Source organism: Nelusetta ayraudi, unplaced genomic scaffold (assembly GCF_046127955.1).
Source record: "Nelusetta ayraudi isolate G7.1 ecotype Tasmania unplaced genomic scaffold, CSIRO-AGI_Nayr_v1 ptg000028l, whole genome shotgun sequence".
Lineage (NCBI taxonomy): Eukaryota > Metazoa > Chordata > Actinopteri > Tetraodontiformes > Monacanthidae > Nelusetta > Nelusetta ayraudi.
The window spans coordinates 1078992-1091714 of record NW_027466078.1 but is presented as its reverse complement, the minus strand read 5'-3'; the positions used below and the strand labels follow the sequence as shown (position 1 = coordinate 1091714).

General features: G+C 43.6%; 1 long non-coding RNA gene across 1 annotated transcript in view; it reads left to right on the top strand.

The window, feature by feature from the left end:
- LOC142891211 (uncharacterized) overlaps positions 1 to 12396 on the top strand; it is a 39892-nt gene extending 27496 nt beyond the window's left edge. Inside the window, exon 3 of the long non-coding RNA XR_012927203.1 lies at positions 12311 to 12396. This is a non-coding gene — a long non-coding RNA (uncharacterized LOC142891211). The remainder of the gene's footprint in view (positions 1 to 12310) is intronic.
- Positions 12397 to 12723: the final 327 nt, after the last annotated feature.

Below are 12723 nucleotides of genomic sequence, written 5' to 3'. Positions count from 1 at the left end.
TATAGGTCTTGATGAGACAAACACATGGATGTTTGAATGACGTCTGTAGCACTTTTGTAAAGGAAACTGCAGCCATTTACAGTATAGTGTGTGTGTGTGTGGAAGTAGGGATGTGCGATACCACTATTTTTCTTTTCGATACGATACCAGGTGATACCAAGGCAAGTATCCCGATGCCAATACAGATACCGATACTTTTTGATGTCCAACTTGTGTATATGAAAATGATGACTTTTACAACGAAAACTTGTGAATGTTATTATAAAAAATGTATTTTATACCTATGTATAAGAATTAAACGAGCTGCCAAATATCAGACTTTGTTTTAATTTTAATCTGAGAAATCAAATCAACAGGTCAACTGAAAATCTGAGCAAATCTCTCTCAAAAAAGAGAAAATAAGAACAGCTGCTCTCAATTCAATATAATTCTTTTTGGACCAGACAGAGTGGTCTTCAGGTTAGAACTTGACAGAATATGTCTGTCTCTTTGGGAGTCATCTATGAAAAATTTAAAGATTCTTGATGTAAAAGGAAGTCTTTTTATGGGAAGTATAACTCACATACCACCACAAATAGACGAAATAGCAACTGTTTTACTTGAAATGTGCCATTTAAGTAATTTAATTATTATGCTTTTCCAACTTAAAAGTGACACTGAATTGTGTTAAGATGATGGCAGGAATGTGAGTTAAATTAACAAATACATATTGTGCTGGGAGGAAACATTTTTATCTAACTAAATAAATAAAATATGTTTTAATGAAAAATTGACAAACATTCTGGTATTTTATGTAAATTTATCTTATCTACGTCTATATGCCTGTGATGGTGGGCACTGGGATGTATTTTCACTCCACCTGGATATTGCCTTTCTCTCTGCAGTGCTGGTTGGAAATTGCGGTAATGTTGACGGGGGGGGGGGGGGGGGGGGAAGCACGCTATCGCTGTCGCGCTACGCTAACGTGTCGGCAAAGTTAACGTGCCAAGTTTCGTTGCGGGGGGGGGGACTGGACTCCAAGATGCTCCTGCTGATCACTGCTATGCTGGAGCTGGAGATGTGGCCTGTGATGTCTGCACTGGGAGGAAACTGAAGGCCCTCAAGTCCTGTCTGGTCTGTCGGGCCTCCTACTGTGACTCTCACCTCCAGCCTCATCGTGATGCTGCTCCCCTACAGAGACACAAGCTGGTGGAACCCAGCCAGCAGCTCCAGGAGAACATCTGCCCTCGTCATGATGAGGTGATGAAGATGTTCTGCCGCACTGATCAGAAGATCATCTGTGCTTTATGCTGTATGGATGAACATAAAGGTCATCAGACAATGTCAGCAGCAGTACAGAGGCCTGGGAGGCAGAGAGAGCTGGAGGAGACCAGGCAGAAGATCCAGCAGAAGATCCAGCACACAGAGGAAGACCTGAAGGGGGTGGAGTCCATCAACGGCTCTGCTGATAAAGCAGTGAAGGACAGCGAGAAGATCCTCACCCAGATGATCCGTCTGCTGGAGAAAAGACGCTCTGAGGTGCAGCAGCAGGTCAGATCCACACAGGGGGCAGCAGTGAGTGGAGTCAAAGAGCTTGAGAAGAAGCTGGAGCAGGAGATGATGGAGCTGAAGAGGAGAGACGCTGAGCTGGAGAATCTCACACACACTGGACCACAGCCAGTTTCTCCACAGGTTCTCCTCACTGCCAGCACTCAGTCCGTCTCCAGACTCCTCCAGCCTGGAGATCCGTCCTCTGAGATACTTTGAGGACGTGGCAGCAGCTGGACCAAGCTGAGAGATGAAATACAGCAAGTTCTGCACAGTGCACAAACGTCTGTTATTATCTGAGGAGAACAGAAAAGTGACATTCATGGAGGAAGTTCAGTCTTATTGTGATCATCCAGACAGATTCACTGACAAGAAGCAGGTCCTGAGTAGAGAAGGTCTGACTGGACGATGTTACTGGGAGGTTGAGTCGAGAAGGGGGAGGGACTTCTGTGGTTTATTTTAGGGGGTTGGTGTAGCAGTGGCCTACAGGAACATCGGCAGAGCAGGAAGGTCAGAGGAAAGTAGATTTGGATTCAATTGCTGTGTCTCAATTCAGGTTCTGCATCCTTGAAGTGTGCATTTTGAAAGGAAGTTGCGTCATCGCATTGCGCGAAGGCTTGTCCCAATTCCCGAGGGTGTTTAGGACGCTCAAAATGCGCACTCGTAAATACGCACTCGTTTTAGCCGATTCCAAGGATACACCGCTACTATCCTTTGCGTACTTGGGTATCCCATGATGCTTTGCGTGCTGCTGCAAAGCATCGTGGGATCCTGGGAAGTCAGCTGAAATTAGCGGCATGTACTGGTTAAGACACGACATATAAATCTAAATATTGACGTTTCACATAAAGTATCCAGTTTTTAACGTAGGATTTTATTTATTTGAACATTCAACGGCATCGTTAGATGGCGAACCAATGGTTAGCGTGATACTATAGAAACGTCACTTCCGGGGTTGGCCAGCCAGAGGGAACGGCGGTGACGGAACGAGGAAATACGCCGAAGGCTAGACCGTCCCGAGTGGTTACCGGGGAGGCGGGGTTTGGTCCGTCCTTCTAGGCTGGGAACTCTAAGAACGCTTCCTTCAGACGGAGGACACTCGGCCTCAAGGGTGCAGAACCTGAATTGAGACACAGCAAATGACAAATCCTGGAGTTTATATTGTTACCCAGGTGAATATTGGTTTCGTCACAACAACATGAGTACTCGTGTCTCAGGTCCTCGGTCCTCCAGAGTGCGAGTGTACCTGGACCACAGAGCAGGTCTTCTGTCCTTCTACAGCGTCTCTGGAACCATGGAGCTCCTCCACAGAGTCCAGACCTCCTTCACTCAGCCGCTACATGTTGGACTTTATGTTCCTTCAGGTTCTTCAGCTGAGTTGATGAAAGTGTGACTGAAGTCGTCAGAGAGACTCTGAGCTGAATTCTCACCTTTGATTCTTCTTCTGTCTTCACGTTTGTTACCCAGTGTCTCCGGCTGTCAATCACAGGGTGGGCGGGGCCTGGACGCCACTTCCTGTTGGTGCTCCTGGTGACCGTTGTCCACCTGCTGGATGTTTGTGCCACGTTGTTTCTCTTCCTCTGCAGCCCATTCATCCCGCAGATTAATAATGTGTCATTAGTCCACATGACAACTTTATTACTGTGGAAACACAGCTGAGGTCTGTTTCCACTCTGGACCTTTCCACCCTGACCTTTGACCTTTCAACAACTCATCCATCTGATCAACCTTCTGACTGTTGATCCGTTTGTCAACAATCAGATGAATGCATGTAAATATTGTGAGAGAATTTTGTCTTTTGATTCTGCTTGTTGGCTCAATGTGACAACAGTCAATCAATAAGTCATGAAATATACCATCAGTCTATACTGCATAACAATGTCAAGTCAATGATCAACTGTTGAATTGAAGCAATAAAGCAACAAGACAATCCAGATAAAGTCTCTGCTTGTTGGTAGATTTCTCTTCTGTCAAGATCTCCATGTATTCACCACAGACATTTAGAAAGTCAACACCATGAAGACAAGATCAAAGTTTCAAAAGCACATCAGTCAATGTGGGAAACAGCTGATATTTATCTGGCACACACACACACACACACACACCACTGTTTTACAGAACAAGTAGAGAACGGGTACTTTACTGACTCATAGTGTATTTACTATATTGCATCATAACCAATGTTCCCTCTAAGCTGCTTGCTTGCGCAATCGCGCACTACTTGCACATTCTCAGCGCACAAGGAAATCTATGTAGCACATAAAATAAAATTCAACAGAAACGTATTAATTAATAATTTTAGAGCTTTTATTAGGCGGCGCACCGCTACGCCTTCAGAATGATGATTTTTTTTTTTTTTTCCTTCCAGCTGCACTGTATGAGTCCAAAATGCAAAGAAAGTTTCCAGGCTTTAACAGCCAAGCGGTGAACGCACAACCATCACGCACACACAGCACCACCTGCCGATGAACGGGCACCCGCAACCAGGGTTCTTCCTCCGCCTGCGCTAATGTCCAAGCCCAGTGCACCCGCTTTAAACCCCACCACCACGCGCCAGAAGCTTTTTAAAACATTCAGCAATGAATGCCCATTGCCCACCTCTGGGAATGCGAGCCGAAATGCCAAGAACTGCGGAGGACAGAGTTCTCAGCGTGGACACTGGGGTTGCCGGAGCGGCGGAGTGGAGACAAAGTCAAGTGCGTCCCGTCTCAGTTCATTACGGGACAGCTTTTTTAGTTGCCAAATACGGGACAATCGCGTATTTGAGCACGGAAACGACGCAAAGTCACAAACACAAATACAAGTTTACAACGGTACAAAAAAAGGATCATGGTGCAAACGCAAAAAAACAAAACAAAAAAACAACACGCTGCAGGACATAAAAATAGTCACTTCATCAGAGGAGCGATGCAAAGCAAGAAAACGCTGCATAACGCATTCCCTACACCGGAAGTAGAGTTGCTCCACGAGGAGCGCTCCCCTACAGCGAAGAACAGTCCCGACACTTCCAGTGAGAGTCGCCGCCTCCTACAGTTTCAACACCGGGACATCTCCCGGGGGTGGAGGACCTCCACCTGAATGTGGGAGTGGGTGTGTTTCCACAAAATATGTGTCTTCATGGTATTTAGCTTTTTAATGAAAGGACTCTTAAAACACTGAAAAATAAATGCAATATAGCTATTTTATGACTTACTGTAAATGTACAGGTAGGAGACATTTCCTGCTTGGCATTGCTGCCTGTCGCACTTCTTTCGGTGCCCACGGGTCAGCTGCAGGGTCATCAACCATGAACTACCATTCATTGACGTTTCGCCCCTTGTGGCGGGACAGTGACAGGGACGTTTGCCTCGTTGATTCTGTGGTTGTTGATGGGGTGAGGTGTTCTTTCCCCAACTCCTGTCCTTGTTTCGTTCTTTCTTTTATACAGTCAGGCAATCTTTGTAGATACGCTACTTTTATTGTATGGCCGCAAGTTATAAACAGTGCTCATCAGGTAAAACACCCGGAAGCCAACGTCATCAACTCGCACCAGATGTCTCTGCATATTGCATGGAACTTGGCTGCCATCTAGTGGTTAACTTTCGTAACATCTCCTTTAACATATGGAAAGAAAGCAGTTGAAATTGGACAATAGTGACCGGATGAGAGTTACGTGGCCAGCAACAACAATAGCTGGCTACAGGTTAAACAGAAATGGCTAGTTCACTAGTATATATATGTATGTATATATACATATATATATATATATATATATATATATATATATATATATATATATATATATATATATATATATATATATATATATATACATATATATATATATATATATATATATATATACATATATATACATATACATATATATATATATATATATATACATATACATATATATATATATATATATATATATATATATATATATATATATATATATATATATGTCTATATATACATACATTTTTTCCTTTTTCTTTTTTCTATATATTTTATGTACAGATGGGGTGTATGGGCTTAAGGTGCTTGGGTGTTTCTCTTTTCGGAAACTATTTCCCCAGCTTTCGAAAACACCCTCTCGCAGGGCAAAGAGGATGCTGGTGTTGCCAGGCAGGTACTCATTTGCTAGCTTGTATAGGTTTGGGTATACAGCTTTGTGTGTCATCCAGTACACCAGAGGGTCCTGTGATAACACTGCACCTCCACTATGGCATCAGCAGTAGCATTGCTGGATGCCCTCGCTTCTTCAGCGTCCCGGTCCAACAGCTTCCACAGGTCAATGGCTGAAAATGAAACATTAGATAAAGTTTAGTCTGTACATGAAAAAATGCAAATAAAGTCTATTGATCCAAATTCTATAATTTTTGTACCTTGGGAAGATGCAGCTGGTTCTGGCTGTGCTCTCGAAGTAGATGGCGGCTCCTCTTCATGCGGTACATTCCGCAACAATGCTGCACACTCAGATTTTAACCGGCGCACAGCTGACTCAGCATTTTCAGGGCTTTTATTTGTTATTGTATGAATAAGTTGAGTAATACGCTTGCAACAAATGACCTTGTTCGGCGGCACGATTTCAAAATGCTCCCAGACTTGAGATCTCTTCCTGGTTGGTTCCGTTGCAGAGCAATAAGAAAGCAAACCGAAAGCAATACGAACGCTGATCAAATCAATCCAAAAGGTATCGACCAGATAGGCAACGCATTGCGCCGTTTCATCCATTTTAAACTCAACTGAGACCTGCCAGTCTTTCAAAGCCTCGCCCACTGAACCAAACCAGCCAGCTGATTCAGTCTGAATGAAGCAGTGAAGTGGTTCAAACGTCATCAGTCACGTGATTTGAAGCAAGCTCCGGAGCAGTGCTTCAGAAAAAAACCCTACCGAGTTGTGGGGCGTGGTTCGAAGCCCCGTGTCAGAGAGAACATCACTAGTTGTGTCTGAAAGTTCATCTAGTTCCCAGTCGTCAGAGTAGTAGAAAGGTCGCAGTTCTGGAGCTACTGCTTGTGTAGCTGTGGGCCACCCTTTCAATATGTAAGTCTGCAGTGCACAACATAGTGGATCTTTGATTGTGGCAGTTCTAATGGACTCCAGTGTAGCTGTTGAAATATTTGTGTCTGCGAGGTGGTCGACTCGTTGTAGGTCTTCGGTGGTGAGGCCCATGGCATAGATGGTGGCAGGTGTTTGCATGTGGGCATGCTGTGTGTTTGGCTGTTAAGTCCTCGACAGAAAATCTGCCACATGAAGATCCTTCCCTTGCTTGTACACCACCTTTGCGCATATCTCTGTTCAGTAGGCGAATGCAACAGGTTGCCCATTCTGAAGAAGAGCTGCACCTAGGCCTGTCTCGCTGGCGTCACACTGTAGTGTGACTTCTTCCTGCAGGTTGTAGTACTTGAGTACTGGGTGGCATGTGATTAATTGCTTCACAGTGTCAACGGCAGATTCATGTTGTGATAGCCATGTCCACTCCACGTCCTTATCTGTCAGGCGTTGGAGAGGCTCGCACACATCTGAGAGATGAGGAAGAAATTTGGCAAGATAATTTACAAACCCCAGGAATCTCTGTAGCGATTTAACATCAGTGGGTGTTTGCATGTGTTGAAACGCTGCCACCTTCTCTGGGTCAGGGCGAAGGCCCTCTGTGGTGAGAAGATGTCCCATGTATTGGACACTGGATAGTTTTAGTTTCAGCTTCTTTTTATTGAGCTTTAGATTGACCTCCCTGGCCCTCTGCAGCAAGGCAGTCAGGTTTCTGTCATGGTCAGTTAGTGCCTCTTCTGAAGTGTCTCCACAGCCGTAGAGAAGAATGTCGTCTGCAATCACACTTACACCGGTCAGGCCTTGCAACACCTCATGTTGCCTGCGTTGATATTCTTCTGCAGCTGGTTTTAGGCATCCTTAGCCACCCGAATCTGCCAAGCGGGGTCCAAAAGGTGGTCAGATAACTGCTCTCTTCTTCAAGTTTGACTTGCCAGTAGCCATCTTTGGCATCAAGCACGGAGAATACTTTTGCTTTTGCAATGTCTGGGAGTATCTCCTCTATTGTTGGCATCTGGTAGTGTGACCGCCGTAGAGCTTTATTGAGTGCGCTGGGATCAATGCAGGTGCGCAGCTTTCCTGGCTTTTCTATGACAACCATGTTGCTGATCCATTGTGTTGGCTCTGTGACTCTTTTGATGATGCCATTCTTCTCCATGGATCGTATGGCTTCAGTGACTTTGTGTTTGAGCGGAATGGGAATTCGTCGTGGCACCTGATGCACAGGCCTAATGTCGGGGTCCACCTCGAGGTGTAGTTCACCAGGAAGACAGCCAAGGCCTTCAAACACGTTGTTGTATTTTGAGATGATGTCCTCTGTGGTGGTTGTGAAATGCATATCTGTCCCTGTTGAGTGCTGCGTGAGACCGCTGTAGATGACATATCTGTGTGGTGTATGAAATAGCAAGTTGAGTCTTTTGCATGTTTTTGCAGAAAGCAGAGGCATTTGTGACGTGTGTATAACTTGAAACTTCAGGTCGTGTGTTTGTCCATCATGGTCAGCTTTGAGGTGACACAACCCAGCTAGTTTCACTTGTGACCCATCATACAGTTTAATGGTGGCTTTGCTGGCTGGTATGTCTGGATTACCATCTTGTGTGATGAGCTGTAGATCTCTGAAGCTTATGGCGTTGGTTGTGGCTCCTGTGTCCAATTGACATGTGATTGTATGGCTAGGGTCATATGATACTGGTTCAGTCATGTACGGTGTAACTTTGAGGTTGACAAGCCATTTCTCGTTTCCCTGTTCCATAGCGTTTATGTTTGATAGGAACCACACCTCTTCCATTTCTTCTTCCTCCTCTACTCTGTCTTCTCCAAGAAAGTTCACCCGTGTCTTGCGCTGGGCTTGTTTGCACACTCTTGCAGTGGCAAGTGGTTTTTCTTTCCACAGGCTTTGCAGATGACGCCAAATGCAGGGCATTTCATTCTGTCATGCACTGCTCCACAGTAACGACAGAGGTTATTATTTGGGCGTTTATCTTTGTTTGCATGTCCCATATGCTCTTTGTAATTATGCTGAGGTGCAAATGAGGGGCGCATCTCTGAGCGTTTGTCATGTGCAAAGTGTACATTCTCCTGTTCCACACCAGTTATTATCTTATTTTGAATTTGTGCTAGTTCGCTGACTCTAAACATGTCTATTGCTTTGGCAAGTGTGAGTTCTGATTCACGTAACATGAGTGCTTGTGTACTTGCATTTTTAGTCACAAGCACTAATCTGTCACGGATCAATTCATCTCGCAGGGGACCAAATTCACATTTGTCTGCTAGCTTTCTCAGGTTTGCAACATATTGCTCTGTTGACTCATGTTGACTCTGCTGTGCAGTGTTAAATACGTAGCACTCGTAGATTACATTTCTGGAAGGTTCAAAGTGTTTTTGTAGTGCATCCAGATTCTTCTGTGGATTGTCTCTGTCCTCCGCTGACATGTGAAGATGTCTTTGTATTATGTGACATTCTTTGCCCATTACTGTAAGCAGGGTGGCTACTCTAACTTTTGCTTCTTTTTTGTCCAGTTCCGTTGTTATCTCATAGTTTTCCCATTGTGCTCTAAAGAGTGTCCAGTTGTTATATACGTCGCCCTTCATGTCCATTGCGTCTGGTACAGGAATCGAAAAAGCCATGGTTCGTCAGGTATTAGCTTAGCAGTTTAGCTCCATTGAAAAAACGTCCAGCCTTTATAGCGCCTTGTTGTTCTGTCTTCAGCCGCGGCGTTAAGTTTCCGCTTCTGACACCATGTTTCGTTCTTTCTTTTATACAGTCACGCAATCTTTGTAGATACGCTACTTTTATTGTATGGCCGCTAGTTATAACCATAGATATATACAGAAGGCTAGATGTCTCACGGCGCAGAATCCAACGTCCGCACTGGCCGCCATCTTTCCACAGTCAGGCAGTCACGGTCTGATGTAGTGAATGTGAGGGAACGTGAGTGATCTGAACAAACATTAACACTCTGATCTCGCTGAAAACTTGACGGCTTTGCACACGGTTTGCTTTCTTACAAATGTTCATAACGTAGCAATAATTCTGGATGGTTGAACATGTTGAGAGTGCAGCTTTCTATTAGAAAAAAAACACAATGGTGCTATGGCAGCCTATCTGCACAAGTTAATACGACTGAGACCACTAAGATTTTCATTTCTTAAGTTAAGTTTAGCCAACAGCTATTTCAGGACAAACTAGTATTTTGTTCACATACAATATTTGTGGTGTCGGTTGTAGTTATTCGCTGAGGTGCGTTTCCTATAACATTGCTGCTGCATGAACGCAGTCTCATCAGTTCATGCAGCAGAGACACGGTGATCAATGAACTAGAGCTGCTGATATCTCATCCCCCACCTGTTTGATTCAGAGTCGAATGGTGACAACCTGAGATTACAGTCCGTCTTTTTTCTTGTTGTGATAAAAGGGATTAGGATTGGTAGGTGTAAATAAAACAAGCAATTTGACATATGGAGAGACAGAATAGCTTTCTTTCTATATCATTTAACTTAATTCGCAAATGATTTACAATTGGATTGCTTTGCTACAGCATCATGAATTATGGTTTCTACAGGAAATCGGTGACTGAAAAAATGCCGAACTTCTGTGCCGCTTATGGTTGCAGCAATCGTCGCTGTCCACAAACAAAAGCTTGTAGGATCACATTTCATCTGTAAGATATTGTTGGAGCTGTTTGATTAATGTTACGATTTAGTGCTGGTTTGTTTAGTTTAGTGTTTAGTATATATGTTTTTATTAAATACGGGTGTGTGCGTGTTTTTGCTATTTTCACATGAAAGCCTATAATTAAATAATAAAGTTAAATAAATAAGTTATAAATCATTAATAAGTATGCAGTATCATAACTATGCTTATAACCTTTGTAACAAACCAAACCGCTCGAAATTCGGTTGAAAATAGAGCAATTTAGGGCTATTTAAAAGAACATGCACAATAAGAATACATAGTTATGAGTGAGAGGGGCGGAGCGAGGTGACTGTGGCAAGATGGCCGCCAGTGCGGACGTTCGATTCCATTGGCCAGCAGCGCGGATAAGACATCTCGCCTTCTGTATATATCTATGGTTAGAACAGTGCTCGTCAGGTAAAACACCCGGAAGCCAACGTCATCAACTCGCACTAGATGTCTCTGCATATTGCATGGAACTTGGCTGCCATCTAGTGGTTAACTCTCGTAACACTGTCCATTATGAAACATTTCGTCATCTACTCAAATCTTACAATAAAACTGTCAAACAGGCAAGAATAACCCATTTCTCCAACCTCATCACAAACAATAGCAAAAACCCTTGATTTCTTTTCTCTACCTTCAATCTTTTAACCAATACAAATTTTAATCAAGACGTACAGACACCAACAGATGCCCTCTGTGAGGATTTTGCAGACCACTTTGTAACTAAAATTGATGTCATTAGGTCCAGTATTTTAATTAATCAAAATCAATTTTTCTATACATCTGGACAACCACTTTTATCTGAGGAAACACTGGAGAGTTTTGCTCTAGATGATGCAAGGACACTTGGTCGAGTTTTCTCCCAAGTAAAGCCCACAGCCTGCCTTTTAGACCCAATTCCCACGTCACTCTTAAAGTCACTTTATGGGTTCTTTGAGGAGCAGATTTTATATATTGTCAATTGCTCTCTTCAGACGGGTGTTTTCCCTGCTGCCTCTAGAACGGCGGTGGTGAGGCCCCTTTTGAAGAGGAGCAACTTGGATCCAAACATTTTTAATAACTACCGACCTGTATCCAACTTACCGTTTTTAAGTAAGATTTTAGAAAAACTGTTTTTTAACCAAGTAAATTACTTTTTAAATACAAACAATATTTTAGAGAATTATCAATCTGGTTTTAGAAAGAACCACAGTCCTGAGACAGCCCTTTTAAAGATCGTCAATGATTTCAGGTGTAACGCAGACTCTCAGAAGCTGACAGTCTTGGTGCTACTGGATCAAAGCGCTGCTTTTGATACAGTAGATCACCATATTTTATTAAATAGACTCAGAAACCTGGTGGGCCTGTCAGGTACTGTTTTTAACTGGTTTCGTTCTTATCTCACAGATCGATGTTTCTTTGTAAGTATGGATACGTGCTCCTCCAGAATGCATGAAATTAGATGTGGGGTCCCCCAAGGGTCAATTTTAGGTCCGCTTCTTTTTAATCTGTACATGCTTCCCTTGGGGGACGTCGTAAGGAAACACGGCATCAGCTTCCACAGCTATGCTGATGATACACAAATGTACATTGCCGCGTCTCCTGATGACACAGCGCCAATTGATGCCCTTTTAAACTGTATTTTAGATATCAAATCATGGATGGCAGAGAATTTCCTACAGCTTAACCAGGACAAAACTGAGGTTTTAGTTATTGGTCCTGAAGGCCGGAGAGAGGAACTTTTACCAAAACGTGGGGATTTTAAACCCTCGCAATTTGTAAAGAATCTGGGCGTTGTTTTTGATTCTGAGCTCACCTTTGTTCCACATATAAAAAATATTACAAAGATAGGTTTTTATCATCTAAAGAAAATAGCCAGAATCCGCCCGTTCCTCTCTCAGGCCAACACGGAGGTGCTAATGCATGCTTTTATTTCTTGTAGACTAAAGACTGAGGATTTAATTTCAAGGTGACATTTTCTGTAGTGTCAGATTCTGAAGTCGACGTTTCACTTTGATTTTCAGAGTGATGACACCCTGGAAAAACGCTCCATCATTATAAACTCTCATTAATTTATCCTCTATTCAGGTTGATTGACTGCAGTTTGTCAGAGCTCAGCTGTGATTGGCTGCTCTCAGCTCTGCAGTCCAACCCCTCCCACCTCAGAGAGCTGGACCTGAATATGAACCCCCTGAAGGAGTCATCAGTGAAGGAGCCACTGATGGATCTTGTCTACAGCAGTGACCCTCAACTGGAGAGTGTGAGGTTAGTACTGGTTTGGAACCATTGGATGATGGTTCCAGCACCAAAGCCAGTTGATCCCACAGCAGAGGTCCAGTGTTCCCAGTCACAGTGTGAGAGGAGGATGGTGACGTCCAGCTGCTCCTCATTCATCCAACATCTGCTGCCAAACTGCTTCTTCTCTCAGTTCACCACTCAATTATTGATCAGTTCATCTTCATCAGGCCTCAGTATCAGTCCAACACTCCATGGTCACATGA